This window comes from Aedes aegypti, chromosome 2 (genome assembly GCF_002204515.2).
Source record: "Aedes aegypti strain LVP_AGWG chromosome 2, AaegL5.0 Primary Assembly, whole genome shotgun sequence".
Classification (NCBI taxonomy): Eukaryota; Metazoa; Arthropoda; class Insecta; order Diptera; family Culicidae; genus Aedes; species Aedes aegypti.
Window position 1 is genome coordinate 273,212,097 of NC_035108.1, and position 17,168 is coordinate 273,229,264.

Genomic DNA, 17,168 nt, shown 5'->3' on the forward strand with positions numbered 1-17,168 from the left:
AGCTTTTACTTACAGCTAAAAACATGCACATAGCAGTTATTACTGAAACGAATTTGAAACCTGAATCCAAAATCAAAAGAGATCCTAACTTTTTTGTTTAACGAAATGATCAATCATCATTCTTAGGAGTATAAAACATCAACTGTTTTCGTCACTTGAACCTAAAGGTTTTGAAACTTTAGGTGTTTCAGTTGAAACACAGCTTGGTAAATATACTTTTATAGCTGCTAAATTTGCCTTTTCAATGCTCTGGACAGCAAGTTAATTTGCTCTAAACTGACTTGCAAAAATTGATTCGCAATAAGTCAAAAAAATTTGTCATTGGTAACTTCAATGCCAAACATCAATCATGGAATAATTCGCAATGTAATTCCTACGGCAGAATTTTATTTCATGAGTGCTCTTCAGGATATTTCTCAATTCAATACCCTGATAGCCCTACGTATTTTCCCTCTTCTAGAAATCCATCTACGATTGATTTGGTCTTAACCGACTCTAGTCATCTTTGTAGCCAATTAGTTACTCATGCTGATTTTGATTCTGATCATGTCAATGTTACGTTTCAAATATCCCATGAAGCGATTCTCAATCCTATCAGCTCCACATTCAATAATTTTCAAGCCGACTGGAATATATATGAAACGTATGTTGACTCTCATCTTGATGTTATTATTTCTTTACACACAAAACTTGATATTGACAATGCTCTTGAAACTTTAACAAATTCCATTGTTGAAGCCAGGAGCATTGCAATTCCAAAATATGAAGAAAATTTGAATCCGTGATTATAGACGATGATCTTAAACTCTTGATCCGTCTTAAAAACGTGAGGAGAAGGCAATTTCAACGTTTTCGTGATCCTGCTATGAAAATTATATGGCAGGATTTGCAGAAAGAAATCAAGAAATGTTTTGCAGATTTAAGAAACAAAAATTTTGAAAATAAAATTTCTCAGTTGGACCCTGGCTCTAAGCCCTTTTGGAAATTATCTAAAATCTTGAAAAAACCTCAGAAGCCAATACCGGCATTGAAAGAGGAAAACAAATTATTACTAACTATTTGCGAAAAAGCTCAAAAACTTGCTATGCAGTTTGAAAGCGCGCACAATTTCAATTTAGTACTTACTAGCTCAATTGAAAATCAAGTTACTCAGGACTTCGAAAATAATCTCAATCAAGAGAACGTTTTCGAAAATGCCTTTGAGACTGATTTGGAAGAAGTGAGAACTATTATTAAAAAATCAAAAAAATGAAAGCTCCTGGCAATGATGAAATTTTTTACATCCTCATCAAGAAACTTCCATAAAGTAGTTTATCATTTTTAGTTGATATATTTAACAAATGTTTTCAATTAGCCTATTTTCCTGACAAATGGGAAAATGCTAAGGTTGTTCCAATTTTAAAACCAGACAAAAATCCTGCAGAAGCTTCTAGCTATTGTCCAATCAGTTTGCTTTCCTCCTTCAGTAAACTTTTTTAAAGGGTCATTTTCAACAGAATGATGAAAATTCAATTTTCGGCTATGAACAGTTCAGATTCCGCCATGGACATTCGACTACTCATGAACTCTTACGTGTAACAAATTTGATCCGTTCCAACAAATCTGAAGGCTATTCTACTTGTCTTGCTCTTCTAGACATAGAAAAAGCATTCGACAGTGTTTGGAATAAAGGTTTGATCGTAATATTAAAAAACTTTACATACATTGTTAGAATAATTCAAAGTTATCTGGCAAATCGTACACTTCAGGTTAATTATCAGAACTCCAGATCTGAAAGACTTCCTGTAAGAACTGGTGTTCCTCTAGGCCAATAATGTACAATATTTTCACATCTGAGTTACCTGAGTTACCTCAGGGATGTCAAAAATCTTTGTTTGCGGTGACACAGGCCTCTCCGCCAAAGGACGAAGTCTGCGTATCATCTGTAGTAGATTGCAAAAAAGTTTGGATGTTTTTTCTTCATATTAGCAAAAATGGAAGATTTCTCCTAATGCTTCCAAAACTCAACTAATAATATTCCCACATTAGCCAAAAGCTCTTTATTTGAAACCTTCAAGTAGACATGTTGTCACGATGAGAGGGGTTCCAATAAATTGGTCAGATGAAGTTAACTAGGGCTCATGCTAGATGAGATTTCAAAAATCACATTGAGGGCATTCAAGCCAGATGTAATAAATATGTAAAATGTCTCTATCCTCTTATTAATAGAAAACTTTGTCTTAGGAACAAGCTTTTGATATTCAAACAAATTTTCAGGCCAGCCATGTTGTATGCTGTACCAATATGGACTAGCTGTTGTAATACCAGGAAGAAAGCAAAAAAATTCAAAATAAACTTTTGAAAATGATTCTGAAGCTTCCTCCCTGGTATAGTACCAATGAGTTACATAGAATATCAAATGTTGAAACATTGGAACAAATGTCAAATAAAACAATTAATAATTTCAGACAAAAATCGTTACAATCTTCTATTGCTACGATCAATGCGTTATATATTTAGGTTAAGTTAGGTTAAGTAAATTGAAAACGTGTTTTTCCCCTTATAAGCAGGTGAAATCAACTCACCTGTAAAAAATCTGAACTGCTACGGAAAATGAAATGAAATATCACAGACAAACAGACGTAACACTCTAATTATTTTCGTGGTACAGCAGAATAGCGCCCAATTTTAATATTTGGTAGTTGGCCGACGGACCACTTGTGGCGCTCGCCTCACCTTTGTTCGAGTTTGAGTTTGCTCACTACCGCCACCTAGTTCACGGTTGACCAAATGAAGTATTTTTAACATTGGGCGTAAATGTTCACGTGACTATGTTTTGAACTGATAATTGTTCTAGCTGTTACGTCTGTTTGTCTGAGGTAATATGTTGCTAACAAAATGTTAATAAAATCTTAAATTTGTGTTACCAAATTAGGATGATAGTGTTGTCTAATCAAACAGAACACCTAGATATAAGAAATGAATTAAGAAATTAAAAAAAAAGATACGTTCCTTGATTCACAAATAGTGAAGTATACTAACCTTTTTGCAACTAGTTTACATTTGAAGCACTGAGCATAAAACGTATATGGTTTACTGCACTCTACATTCACTCCAAATGAATCGATTTGTATCGCTGACTTCTCGTAACACAGTATCGATCTTCAATTCAACACTCCATGCAACACAAAAGAACTTTTTATGTTATCAACCCACAATATGTTTCACTTTCAGTCGACTTTTGGTTTGTTTTGATTCTTCCTTTTCACTTCGAATCCATCACAAATTTACTCCCATCTGCTAAACTGCTGCTGAACAAACATAATGCGACTAAACACCGTGAAATCGGCCACGTTTGTAAACAACTCCAAACCACCTGAGCCGTGTGTGTGATCGGTCACCCATGCCCAGAGAACAATTCAAAAGTGACGTCCATAAATTTCCCAGTATTCGTTCCGTTTCATCTTTTCATATATTTTCACAGGTACTTCCACAATACCCAAGTAATCAAGTAGCCCTTTAATCAGCCCTGCGTGCTAAAATAGTGCTATTATACATCTGACATGCCAAATAATAGCTCTATAAGTCCAAAGAGGCGAATCAACGGGCTAGTGATTAAAGACAATTTACATTTTGCCCCTTTTCCCAACTGAACACTGGACGTCAATTTTGAATGATCCCTAGGCGTGCGGGAAAATCAGCAAACTGTGCTGTTTGTTTTGCTAATTCTGATCCAGCACGATATCTCTTCTTTGAGCTTGGTATCTTATCCACGCTGGGTAGAGTATAAACCATGCATCATCACTCGTCACCGGTCACCGCCCCCGCATTGTCTTCGTAAGTGGTGTTGCGCGGCACCGAACTCGACACGAAGAGCACTTATTCGAAACAATCCAATTTACCAGAATGAAATTTTGACACCGTTTCTTCAACACCGATTCGGATCTATCACGCAAACGCGCGGCCACGAGAATGATAACCGGTGCTCTAATTCTAGTTGAGTCCGACGGAGATTCTACACGAGGGTGACCCAAAATTACACTTGGGAGATTGAGGATCCAACCAGCAAATGGTAACTTGAAATAGTAGGATTTTTGTGCCTATTATAAAACTATGTTTCTACTTTTCAACCATGATTTCATCGTTTTACGGCTAGCGAGTAGAAGTTTGAACACTTACCGTTAAACTAAACATTACATACACTTCGCAATTGGATTAAATGGACAAAATGATGTGAAATTTGCGAAAATTGACTGTTCACTAGATAGAGCGTACACCACGAGTGAACTCATGGACGCAGAAAAGAGCTTGAATTCGATTTCAACTCAAAGTTTTAACTTACGAATTCTTCCATATTTTCAGGTTAGAATTATACTACCGTTGAGTTTGGTTCCCACTTCTGATGATTTCATTTTTCAAATATTCAGAAAATCAGTGTGTCAAATTATCGTGGAAAATATAAATACTAATGTATTGAAAACTATAAACCTGGCAACTTCTAAATCCCATTTCTCAGAGTTCCTCGCATACAAGCGTTCGTTTGTAAAATCCTTGGCTACTATTTGGAAGTTGACCTCCCAAATTTTCTAACAAAATGCAATTTTGAGACACCCTATTCTACACACACCCTTGGTTTGGACGCTTGAAGGTTGATTTCGTAACCAAAGTTTTGTCTCAGCGAACAGCCGGTGTTTTACACAGAGCGAGATGAACCACAGCCGGATTAAATCTTCACTTGACTATGCGAGTTTCCTGGGCGAGCACGCGTGGGGCATCAAACACATTAACGCCAGTAGCAGAGCAACAACAAACGGCTTATCTTTTCGGAAATGATGACTTTATGACGACGACGGCACTGATTTCGGCTGAGTTTTCAACGAGATTTCTTCATTGTCTCTTGGCGCTGAGTATCATCGCTGGTCACAGTTTTGAGTCGTAGATCCATTTACGCTGAATTGGGATATGTTGGCTTGGTCACTTTTGGCCAATAATTCTTCTCTTGTCAACACTTAACGAAATACTTTTGTATTATTTTGAATAATCAACAGAAAATGCCAAAAAATTGACACAATCTCACGAATTTTGCATTCCGTCTTCCAATCTTCTGCTAATGTCTTGCGTGGGTGTTGAGATGAAGTTTAATGTTTACCTACTGGTTAACGTGATCATCTGAAATGTTGATGGTGGTCGCTCAAGTAGAGAATGAATTCTATTTTTGTATAAAATTCTACCCAAAGTACGATGAAGGGTTCGGAGAGGTTGGGTATATAATTTGTGATGATGGCCAAACAAATATATAAAAAGCATATAGGTATGAACCGTGCTGTAGAAGTCACCAGAACTGGGTCTATATTTGTAATGAAATTAACATCGAATAGACGATTTCACGAATCGATGTTAATCGGAACAACACTGTATTGCCAAAAAATGAATAGTGGGTGTAAATGTTTCATCAAATAGTACAGATATTTGACGACAGCACTTTTGAATACGACCAGACGTGATAATTTGCACTAAGTACGTATTACGTTGGAATTCGTGAACGTTTTTGTGGGTCAATACCCTAAAATTAGCAAAGAATATAAAACAAATGTCCAGCTTGCAATCAGATTCCAAGCAGGTCAGACGTGTAGAAATTTGCGATATAGCTATACTTTATCCTTTGTCCGGCATTCTTCTGTTCGGAGTGTAACCTTGAATAGAAAAGAACTATTGAACCAGAGAAATGGAAGCGAAAGTTGTACGAGAGGACACGTTGAAGCTGAAGTTTGGTGAACAGTCCAGGAATCCAACAAATGCGGAGGTGTTTGCCTTTTTCCAGAAGCAGGGATGGAATTGCGACATGCTGTCAGCAATGTAAGGAGGATATGCTTAAGGAGGCTCTCCAAAAACTCGGGCGCGATGTTATGTTTGAGTACGAAAATGGAACGAAAATTCAAGTGACGGTTTCGGCTTCGAACGGGATGTTTAAATACGTCCGTGTGTTTGGTCTCCCTCCCGAGGTTGAAGACAAACACATCGCAGCGGTTTTTGCGAAGTACGGATCCATTCAACAGATGATCCGAGAACGGTACTCAGCCGAGTCGGGCTTCCCCATCTGGAGTGGTGTCCGTGGAATAAATATGGAAGTGGTACAGGATATCCCGGCACAAGTGTATGTGCAAAGTATCAAGGCAAGAGTGTTTGATGACGGAGCATTTGAAGGCAGAATGTCCAAAACGAAGGTCGGTGAACACGCGTTTGGCTTCGTACGCGCATCCGCCGGTTAACCGTACCGGTGTAAATCCAAAGGGATCGTTGGAACGAAGTGTAATTCTACCTGTGCCCAGTGGTGCAGTGAAAAAGGCAACGGTTGTGACGGAGGTGGGTGCCCAAGATGCAGCAGCATCGTTGGACGAAGAGCAGTGTAGTGATTCAGTAGGTGGTGTACAGGAGCCGATCAATGAGCAGAGATGTGAAGTCTCCGAAAGCGAGAAAATTGATGAGGTAGGACAAACCAGTGCGACAGCAGATGAGTGGCAAATGGTGAAAAGATTGAGAAGCAGAGATTCAAATGGAGGTGTTGCTGCAAAGACGATCAAAACTGGCAATGGAAAGGAAATTAGTTTGGTAATGTTGCAAGGTCGTAGGTCACGTTCATTGATACCCCGACACAAAAAGGGTGTTAAAGGTGAGAAAAAGGAAGAAGTGGAGCTAGTTGATGAACAGTTTCCGCCGCTGAGTAAATCGTAATAAGCGTATTTCATATGATGGAGTTCTCGTACAGGGTAGCAATGATTAATTTGAACAGCTTAAACAATGCAATTAATCAGGGATTATTAAGAGACTTCGTATACGATCATGACATTGATGTGCTTTTGCTACAGGAAGCCGTTTAAAAAAAATTTTCATTTTTACCCAGTCATTTCGCGTTTGTCAATATTAGCTCCGACAATAAGGGGACAGCAATAATTGTGAGAAAAACTATGGATATTTCCAACGTGCTTCTTGAACCGAATGGTAGAATAGTTTCCTTAGTAGTGAATGGTGTAAATTTTATAAACGTTTATGGACATTCTGGCTCGAATTATCGTAGGGAACGTAATGATTTGTTCACTAATTTGATTGCAGTCCATTTGAGTAAGCAAGATGCCGCAATATCTGTTATTGGCGAAGATTTCAATTGTGTTTTAGAGAATGGTGATTCAAGAGGTCCAACAAAAAACTATTGTGCAGGGTTGAAGAATTTAGTCGATTTGTTCAGCTTCAAAGATGTGGCCAAAGTTTTCGAAAAGACTGATTTCACCTATTTTCGTGGTGAATCAGCCTCAAGACTAGATAGATTTTACGCACCAGTTCCATTTGTTGAAAATGTTGTTGATTGCCGAACCATTCCGTTCTCATTTTCGGACCATTCAGCGTTGGTGATGAAGATTAAAACATCCAAGAGCAACGTTGCTTGAAGAGGAAGAGGTTATTGGAAGATAAATCCCAGTATTTTAGAGTCAGATGAAGTAGCGGGAAGATTTGAAAGAGAGTATGACATGTTGAAAACACGCGGAAACTATATGGGTGACTTAAGTTCGTGGTGGAACTTTGTCTTTAAACCGAAGGCCAGGCAGTTTTATAGATCAGAGGCGTGGAGAGTGAACAACAGTATTAGGAATGCAAAAAGTGAGCAATTGAGGAGACTTATAGTGCTGAATGAGCGAAGGGCAAGAGGAGATGATATTTCGATTCTAATAAAATTAGCAAAATCGAGGCTTATGGAGATAGACTACGATAGAATAAAAAACTATTCCAAAAAATTGCCAGACTCTAGTTTCTGCGAAGGTAAAAAATTAGGTGTGTTTCAGGTTTCCAAACAAATACATAGAGGTGTGTCAAACCAACAGATCAAATTGGCTGATGAGAACGGTTTCGTATCGGATAGAGAAAGTTTAGGGAAAATAATTCACAAGTATTATCGAGAGATGTTTCAACAAAATACAGTAGATGACGAGATAGATCTGAATGAAAATCCGTTAGATTACGTTACAAATGCCATAGGAGTTGAAGAATCGGTGGTTCTCTCTGAACCTGTAACGGTTGACGAAATTAAAGAAACATTGAAAACGTGTAATCAAAAGAAAACTCCGGGTCCAGATGGACTATCGTACGAGTTTTATTTGAGGCATTTTGATTTGTTAAAAGAAGATTTATGTAATCTTTTGAACGGGTATTGGAACGGAACTTATAATCCACCTAAAGAATTTTCCGAAGGAATTGTGACATTAATTGCCAAGAAAGGAGATTTATGCCATCTTGAAAACTATCGACCGATAACGTTGCTGAATACCGATTATAAATTGTTAACGAAAATGTTGGCGAACAGGGTGCAACCATTGTTGAAGACTTTGCTTGGCTCTGGCCAAAGCGCATGTGTTCCTGAAAAATCATGCTCAGGCAATCTTCAAGATCTGCGAAGAATACTTACAAAATCAATGGAAACAAGAAGACTTAAAGGAATAGTAGTGCGTTTAGATTTAGAAAAGGCGTTTGACCGTGTTCATCATCCTTTTCTGTGGAAAACATTAGAAAACTTCAATTTTCCTGAACAATTTGTTAATTGCTTGAAAAGGTTATATGCTAACGCTACTTCTAAAATAATGTTCAATTGATTTCTCACACAAGAATTTCCTATAAAAGCATCAGTAAGGCAGGGTTGCCCGTTAAGTATGTTTATGTTCGTTTTGTATATAGAATCCTTAATACGTAAAATTTATGCAAATACTTACGGGATTCTTGTATACGACAAGATTCTCAAAGTAATCGCATACGCCGACGATTTGAATGTGTTTGTCCGAACTGAAGAAGAGTTTGATTTATTAATCAAAATAATCACATCCTTTGCCAGTTTCGCAAAAATAAGGCTTAATTTCAAGAAGTTTAAATTTTTAAGAATAAATAATTGCCAAACTGGACCACATTTAATCCAAGAAACAGATGCGTTAAAAGTATTGGGTGTTGTGTTTAAGAGAAATTGGAGTGAGAGTATTGATTCTAACTATGATAAATTAGTGACAGATATAAAGTATAGATTAAGCCTGAACTGCTTTCGAAAGCTGAATTTGTTGTAACGAGTAGGGTGTGTGTAATCTTTTTTTTATTTTGGCCAAGTTGTGGTATACGGCTCAAATATTTCCACCAAAAAATGTACATTTTACGAAAATAAAATCAGCAGTAGGTTCATCTGGCACAATAATATGTTTAAACTGGATAGAAACAACTATTTTTGCCTTTCGAGAAAGGAGGATTAGGATTACAGGACCCAGTTGCCAAGTGCGAAGCCTTGTTTTTGAGAAATATTCTTAGAGACCGTGATGTGGATAACGAAAGTTATTTGATCCAATTCAAATATCCTTCAAAATTGTCTAGAAATGCACGGGAATGGTTGGAGGAAGGAAGTTTTGTAAAGCAGAACTATAATACGGACACTTGTCATATATTATATACATACTTAATAGAAAAAGAGAACACTAGACCAAAAATAGAAGAGCTGTATCCAGAAGTAAACTGGGTTACAGTTTGGCTAAACATAAGTCAAACATTTTTACTATCAGCTGACAGATCTAAATGGTATGAATTAGTCAACGATATTATCCCAAACAAAGCTAAGCTAGGAATTCGTATCGACGATACTTGTGATGAGTGCCATTTAGTAGATTCCAATGCACATAAATTAAAATTATGTTCTGTAACTGCTGAGATTAGGAGTTGGGTGGATCAGACAATCAGACAAAGAATGAATATAGATTTTACAGATGTAGAAGATTTTTGTTAAGTAATATCAACTTAAATTATCAACGGCAATAAGCTGCTTTATGGTTAGTTAGTCATTATTATGCTTATGTTTTGAAGTACTTCCTCAAATGTAGTTTATTTGTTTTTAAGAAAAGGAATTAGATAGTTGAGGTGGACGAACAGAGAACATTTCAAGAAACAATTTGGAGTATTCCTGAATATATGCTGAAGATCAAAATACTGTTTGTAAAAGATGTAAACTGTTATCGATATATTGTTTTAAGAAATATTGAAAAAAAAAGAAAAGTGGCCGTAATAACGAAAAAAAGCCGCAAATGAACATAAAAGAACTTATACGCTGTAAAACAGCATAACAAATGCAAACATGCCTAATAACAGCATTTCCACCACTTGGCAACCATATTACTGCATCATTAACCCCTCTACCGGCTGCTTCATTTTTTACCGCAAACTAAATATTCAAATCGTTATAACTTTTTTGTTTTTCAATATGTTTGCACCATTTTTTCCCAAGTTCTTAAAAAAACTCTTCTAGTTTTAGGATCTGTGTTGATTTTGATCATTGGTCATCTGGTTTTGATGATATTCCTAAATTCCTTGGGGGACCGACAAGTAACCAGACCCCCCCCCCCGTTAATTTCTCAGGCTACAGAATTTTAATAGTATTCTGATATTCACTCTTCGGAACAATACATTAATGAGAGTATGTTGTGAAAAAATGATACAATGTGGTGCAGCCGTCTTTAAATAATGAGCATTCAGGTTTCTGGAACCACGCTGGCAAAATAAAGATCTTTAAAATTTCAAAAAGCATCATATCGTAATATTTAGATACCTCCAAGAATTCTCAATTGATTTGTATGATTATTTTTTTCAAAGTAGCTCCTTATTATCTGGCTGGGCTATATAATGCCCACATTTTATTTTTTTTGATAAACTGACCAAAAACAAAATGGCCGCCGAAGACATTTTATATGAAAAATGTCGATCCCCCAAGGAACATTGGAATATCTTCAAAACCAGATCACCAATGATCAATATCGACATGAATTCCTAAACTAGAAGAGTTGTTTGAGAACTTGCAAAAAAAATGGTGCAAAATATAAAAAAACAGAAATTTTGTGTTAAAAAATGAAGCTGCCGGTAGAGGGGTTAATGCTTCTGAGCCTGATACATACAAACACTACCTAAGCAACCTAATAAGCGCTTTATTTCTCTCTGCGTGCTGATTAAGTGCCTTTATAAAGCTTACATACTTTATATTAGTCGTATAATAATCCCAAAAAGGTGAAACAGCGTGCTTATGGTTCGCCAAAACCTTAAATTTGCATGAAACGTCGAGTAATGCTGTTACTCTTATTTTGCACGATTTTTGAAATTTTGAACCGATTTTTTTTTGCACGGTCGCATCCCCCGTGCAAAAACAGAATCGGGTGTATATTGTAAATTTCAATGTTTCTGTGGACCTTTTTGAGGTTTACCATGTACAAAATAGGTCATTATTATGGTGATAATAGTTTTATAAAATCAACTGCATGATTTGGGCACGTTTCGATTTAGGCAACATGAAAATATTTGTCATGTTGCCAAAATCTAACGAACACTGCACATGTACAGTTTTATATCCTGAATATAAAGAATAAAATAATATGTTAATCAGTCCATAGTTCGGGAAGTCTCCCTTTCAGCTTACAGCAGCTAGTATTTATAGCTCAGAAATCCCGTAGGTACGAACAAGTAAAAGGTTCCAGAGTCATAAGGAATATCTCTTGAGATAGGTACATATGACATACAGTTCTATAGATACAATGCTATCTAGGATTTTGACAGATATACCTTAAGAGACGAACCAGCCAAGGGCTAAAAGTCTCGATAATAAAGACAATTCATTCATTCAGATATACCTTGTGGTTTTCATTTGCAGATACGAAGGAGTCAAACATAGAACGCACAACACTCAACTAAAATAGCTGTCGAATCCCTGAAGACTCAGTGAAGAGTTATACATTTACAACTATTGTAACGAGCATGTCGTTAAATTATTTTCGTAAATGTTTATCCTTGTTGAAATTATTATTAATCTACCAATAGAATGTAAAAGATATAAAACTTTGAGCCAGCCTAATACGAATTCACCGCATGAGCGTTCATTTAGTTCATCCCACCACGCTCCGCTGGATTTATTTTAAATGAGTTCCACTGCAAAGCGCGCAAATTCTCCAACTGAAAGCGGATGCAAATATGCTGGGTTTCTTGCCATGCACGCTATCGGCAGCGTACATCGACCTGTTGAGAATCCTTTGAGGATTTATTGACCTTTCCCGATTCCTTCCTCCCATCATTTTGGCCGAGCAGCGAGGTGGTTGATTGAGGCTGTTCGTGGAATGAGAAGCGAAAATGCGCGAATATGACTGTTGGGAGCGTGAGAGCGGTTTTCGGGATCACGAACTTACCTTCGTGATTTCCGGTGACGAAACCAAATTATGACGCTTGATCTGAGGAATCACAAGTCCTACAAGATCACTTCGAACTGATCTGTGGAAGAGGCAGGAGTGGCCCAAAATTGTTATCGCGCCGTGGTGTTGAGTAGAAGGTAGAAACGACTTGAGAAGAATTCGATCAGTGGATCTTTAATTAATTATAATTCCTTTCCCATAGTTTTTGCGAGTATAGTATTGTGTGCGTATAGTAGTTTGGCGGTGTGTTATCGTGTGTTGCTTGTGTCCAGAATAAGGTAAATTGTGCATTTGTTATCTGTGGTATAATTTGTGCTGACACGTGCTATGTGCAATGAATGTTATTTAGATTCGTGGCAAAGACCGTCATCACGCCCGAAACACCACCACCCAACCCTACGTGGCCATTTCTGACCCCACCATCAGGCTCAGAAGTTTCCCCGGAGCACGCCGGAAGAGGGCCGTTCGCCAATTCACGCACCCTAGGCAGGGCATATCGGCGAGTTCATCGCCCAAGCAAGCACGTTTTCCGTTCCGTTGGTGACGACCAGCGGAACTCAAACGCACGTGCCGTGTCATCGCCAGCATCGATGAATCGTTAGATGACCATCGTTCACCCCCATGACGAGCAGCAGCAGTAGATAGAAGCAAACCGCTCTCTCCCGCCGGCGCAAGGTAGAAGAATTCACCGCCACCCCTTCCCGTTCATGCGTCGAGCGGGCGCCGTCATCATCATCAAGAAAGGTAGTGAGTACTCAAAATGAATGTTGTCCGTCCATGCGCATGTGACTTGTTTTACGCCGCAACATAGTCATCCGTTGCGAAGCGTACACGGCATTTTTTATGCTAGCCGTGAATTAATTTCAAATTGCCCGTAAACTGTTTGCTTTGCAAACGCGAGATTGCCGTAGAAAACCACACTCAGCCAAGCACACACGATAGTTAGCGAGATAGGGACGAGCACATGGGAAAGGTAGAAAGAGCGTAGAGAGAGCAAGAATCGAAAGAGAGGAATGAACATTGTAGTAGGAGAAATGAAATAAAAAGCTTAAATGAAAGTTCCGTTTTATGGCAGAGGAATAGAAATGTTTCAATAAACACTGTGGGTCAAGAAAGTTGGAACATGTAATTTTATTGAAGGTCCCGATGAAGTGAAGTTGGTCGAAGGTTTCTTCATGTCGTTCGTGTTTCGTCTGTAGAGTTCTCTTTTTTTGTTTATTTTACTGGGGAGGTTGGCTCCGAAACCAACCGGGCAACTTTTTATTCGGACACATTTTGGTCCGAAGGGATTTTGTGGACTTGGCCAGTGATGATAAAAACCGTCATCGCTGTTTTGTCACTGACCGACGATCGATTTCACGCTTCTGATAGTTATATTCAGAAGTCGTTATTAGTAGTGGAATTTCGGCGAACCGTTTTAGTCAGCCACCTTACTTCCCGTCCAAATCTGGAAAACCGAGCCTTATTCCCCCTGAAAGGTCTCAACGGTCGGGCAACCTTAATCTTGGTGGATAGTCTCCCTCGGGAGTGGCGCTTAAGCTATCCCACTTTATAAAAAGGGAAGTCCAGGAGGCTGACCGTTACACTATTTTCTAACTGCCTTTCTTTCATTCTGTTGTGCATTTTTACACAAACTGTCATTTCGACTGGGTTGAAGCTCACCTTTTTTTAATTACCAAATTTTGGGTGACGCAGTTCATAGACGATCCCTTATTTCATGGATTACCAATGATCCTTATATTAAAAATAAATAACGTAGGCTGGGACCATCAAATTAGAGAGGTATCAACATCAAGTTAAGGAACACAAAAACAGTGCAACTGCGTTTCGAGAAACCATCGAAACCAAATTTTACTATGGTTTTGAAATATCGAGTTGACTGTATAACAACATATTTTATAATACTGATCAATTTGCCCGCACTAAGAGGTACTCACACATAAATCTAGATTGTGGTGTTGTGTTTTGACCTCAAAATCATTAGAAAAGTAGTTTTATTATTAATGAATCTTAATTAGAATACCAATAAATATAAATTGACACTTATATTGAGCTGTTCGGTAATCCAATCCGCATGGTTATTAAATTAATTAACTCATTACGCGTGGTAAAGATGGACAAATAATGGGTGAAATTATGAAAAAACATCCACGTGCTCGGCTGGGATTTGAACCCAGGATTTGAACCCAGGACTAACCGCACATTTTGTCGTAACATTTCTCTTTGTTGTCGAACAAGAGAGGTATTCGCGGCTCTTTATTACTACCCAACGTGTAGCTGGTTTTAAAATGTAAACAATCATACAAAATAACGACCAAACAATGGTGAAGGCGTAATCAATTCTCTCGAAATCATCTCGACCATGAATCGAGCAGAATATGTTGATTAAATCGACAGCAGCGCACTGCAGTGGCACGTAGTATATAACTGCTTGAAAACAATATCTTTCAAGCGAATTGAAGAGCTAACATTTTGCGAATATTGATTTTCACTTTTCCGCGTTAAGCCTCAAAACTGGTTGTGGACATGGTGGACGGCTTTTCAATTTTACTCCCATTTAACAGCCGCACCTCACCCGTGTAATCGAATGGTCACTCCGATCGCGAAAAGTCAAACACTCATAGTAAATAAAAAAAAAAAGCTGATCGCAGCTGTCTCATTGATTGCCTTAGTTGTCAATTTGCATGATGCTCTCAAGTATGTATTGGTTGTGTTCAAAAGATTAACATTAATTCAGCATTCAACATTCAGCTCCAGCCAAGTACTTGAATAGTATTTTTTCTAGAAATTTCCTTAAGAAGTTTTGAGATAACCTCCAATATTTTTCGGACATGGGTAAGTGGATCAAGTATTATTATCATATAAGTATTGGCAGACAAATCTGGAAGGGTACGATGGGCGGGGCACATTGTGAGAATGCCGGAACACAATCCCGCCAAAATGGTGTTTTTCTCGAATCCGGCCGGTAAAAAACGAAAAGGGGCTCAATGAACTAGATGATTTGACCAAGCGGAGAAGGATCTTAGATGTGAGAGACGATCGAGAAACTGGAGACTAGCATTGTGGCGCATGTCATGTCTTACACGACGTAGCGCCATCTGTATTAAGTATTGACAGACTGCTTACGCAACTTCCAATAATTTTAATATCCTCAAATGTTGTTTTCTTTTAACTTTCTTTTATTCCATACTAAAATTTGTCATTATATTATCTCTGGTATACAAACTATAAAAAATAAAAATGCTAAATTCAAACAACAAACAGATGATACAAATATATTCACAAAAAGTAAAAAAGTAAATGTTATTAACATTTTTAAACTTTGAGTATCTTTCGAAAACATCGTTAGCAAAAATTCTACAATACTTCTGTATAAGTAATGTGTATAGAAAGGAAAGTTTCTCTCAAAATATTGTGAGTAATATCATTCTTATTTACTATTCATAATTACATCGCATTTCTTTTAAGAATATATTTTTCTATTGGTGATCCATTAACAAGTGATTCATTTGCCGCAAATTGTCAAGTCCCTCATATTCAATACACAACAATCATAAAAATCGAAACAAATAATGATTTGAACTATGTTAAATAGTTCCTCCCTTGTTATCCACAGAATAAAGTTAGTATTACAGTCAGCGAATTTCACATAGAACATGATTCTGGAATTTTACATGGTTATCATAGAAATAAACACTGTTTAACAAAAAATATTTCACAACACACAATTCGACAATTATTAAGACAAACAATGTTCATTTACTACGGATTGCATTGAAATTGGTCTCTTTGATGTAATACCGTAACATGTTTCCGGGAAGAAAAGGATCTAAGGTCAAGGGTATTGTATGTGCATAATGCATTATATATACACCACACACAGAGCATGAGCTGGTTTTAGTAGATCGTCGATGGTATCTCCCTGAGTTACCTTCCGCAGACCTGATTGCAGATTTTCACATGATAAAATAACACTGAAACTAGTGCTCCATTAGTAAGAAACAAAATTGTGCGACACGTTGATCTATTTCATCGTACCAATAAATTACACCCGTAGTTCGGGGGCAAATTGACAACTTCTTATTATGTTATTCATTGAACACACATATTGTCAAATTAATTTCAACAAAATCAGTACTTCATTAATGTTTATCAGTTTATGTAATCAATTACAGATATCGTATCTGTAACTGTATTTTACAAAATTTGTTTTCATAACAAAATTTGTAGATGACACACTAGGGAGTAAATTTGCGTAAAACGCCTCAATGTATGCAATTTCTCTTGAAATAAGCACGTTTTGAGATAATATGCTGTATAATTTAAAAAGCAAGTTCAGTATTTCACATTTAAGCTTAAAAAACATTTTAAACACTCAAAGTTAGCATGTCAGCTGAGGACCAGCGGATTTTTTTTTTGCACCGTCATTTTCAACAGTATTGCTTACACCTTCAAAAACTGTGTATAATTCTATGCAAAAATTGCCCTAATAAAAATGAAATGAATCAAAATCATTATTAGACATCAATGAACTAGAGAACATGCGATGTCTGAGATCGCAACCAAACATTTTTGCAAGGATATGATTTCTGGTACCGACCTGATTAAATTCGCCACAGTGATCAATTTGCCCCCGGATTACGATACTTGTTCACTTTTAATACTCTTGTATTTTCTGCAGTTTAATTGCTAAAAGTATTTATGCAAATTATGAGTTCAAAGCTGATTAAAATACAAAAAGTTACACTAATAGTGTTGTAAGTTGCGCCACGTCGACCAGCGAACCCCACGCTTCCCCATCAACCATCACTGATGACAAGTCGATCGATGATTGCCGCTCCCACAGCACACGCGGAGGATCGGCTTGCAACGAAACATCAAAAAAGGGCAGTCATAAGTCACCTAAGTCACCTCAAAAACGATTTTGAGAGAAATTGTTTAGACGTATCA

At 37.4% G+C, this 17,168-nt stretch overlaps 1 protein-coding gene across 1 annotated transcript in view; it reads right to left on the reverse strand.

The window, feature by feature from the left end:
* Nucleotides 1–17,168, reverse strand: part of LOC5570428 — a 207,885-nt gene that overhangs the window by 182,061 nt on the left and 8,656 nt on the right. Inside the window, exon 2 of the mRNA XM_021845099.1 lies at nt 3,022–3,290. The gene's annotated coding sequence lies outside the window, so the exon portion shown is untranslated. The remainder of the gene's footprint in view (nt 1–3,021; nt 3,291–17,168) is intronic.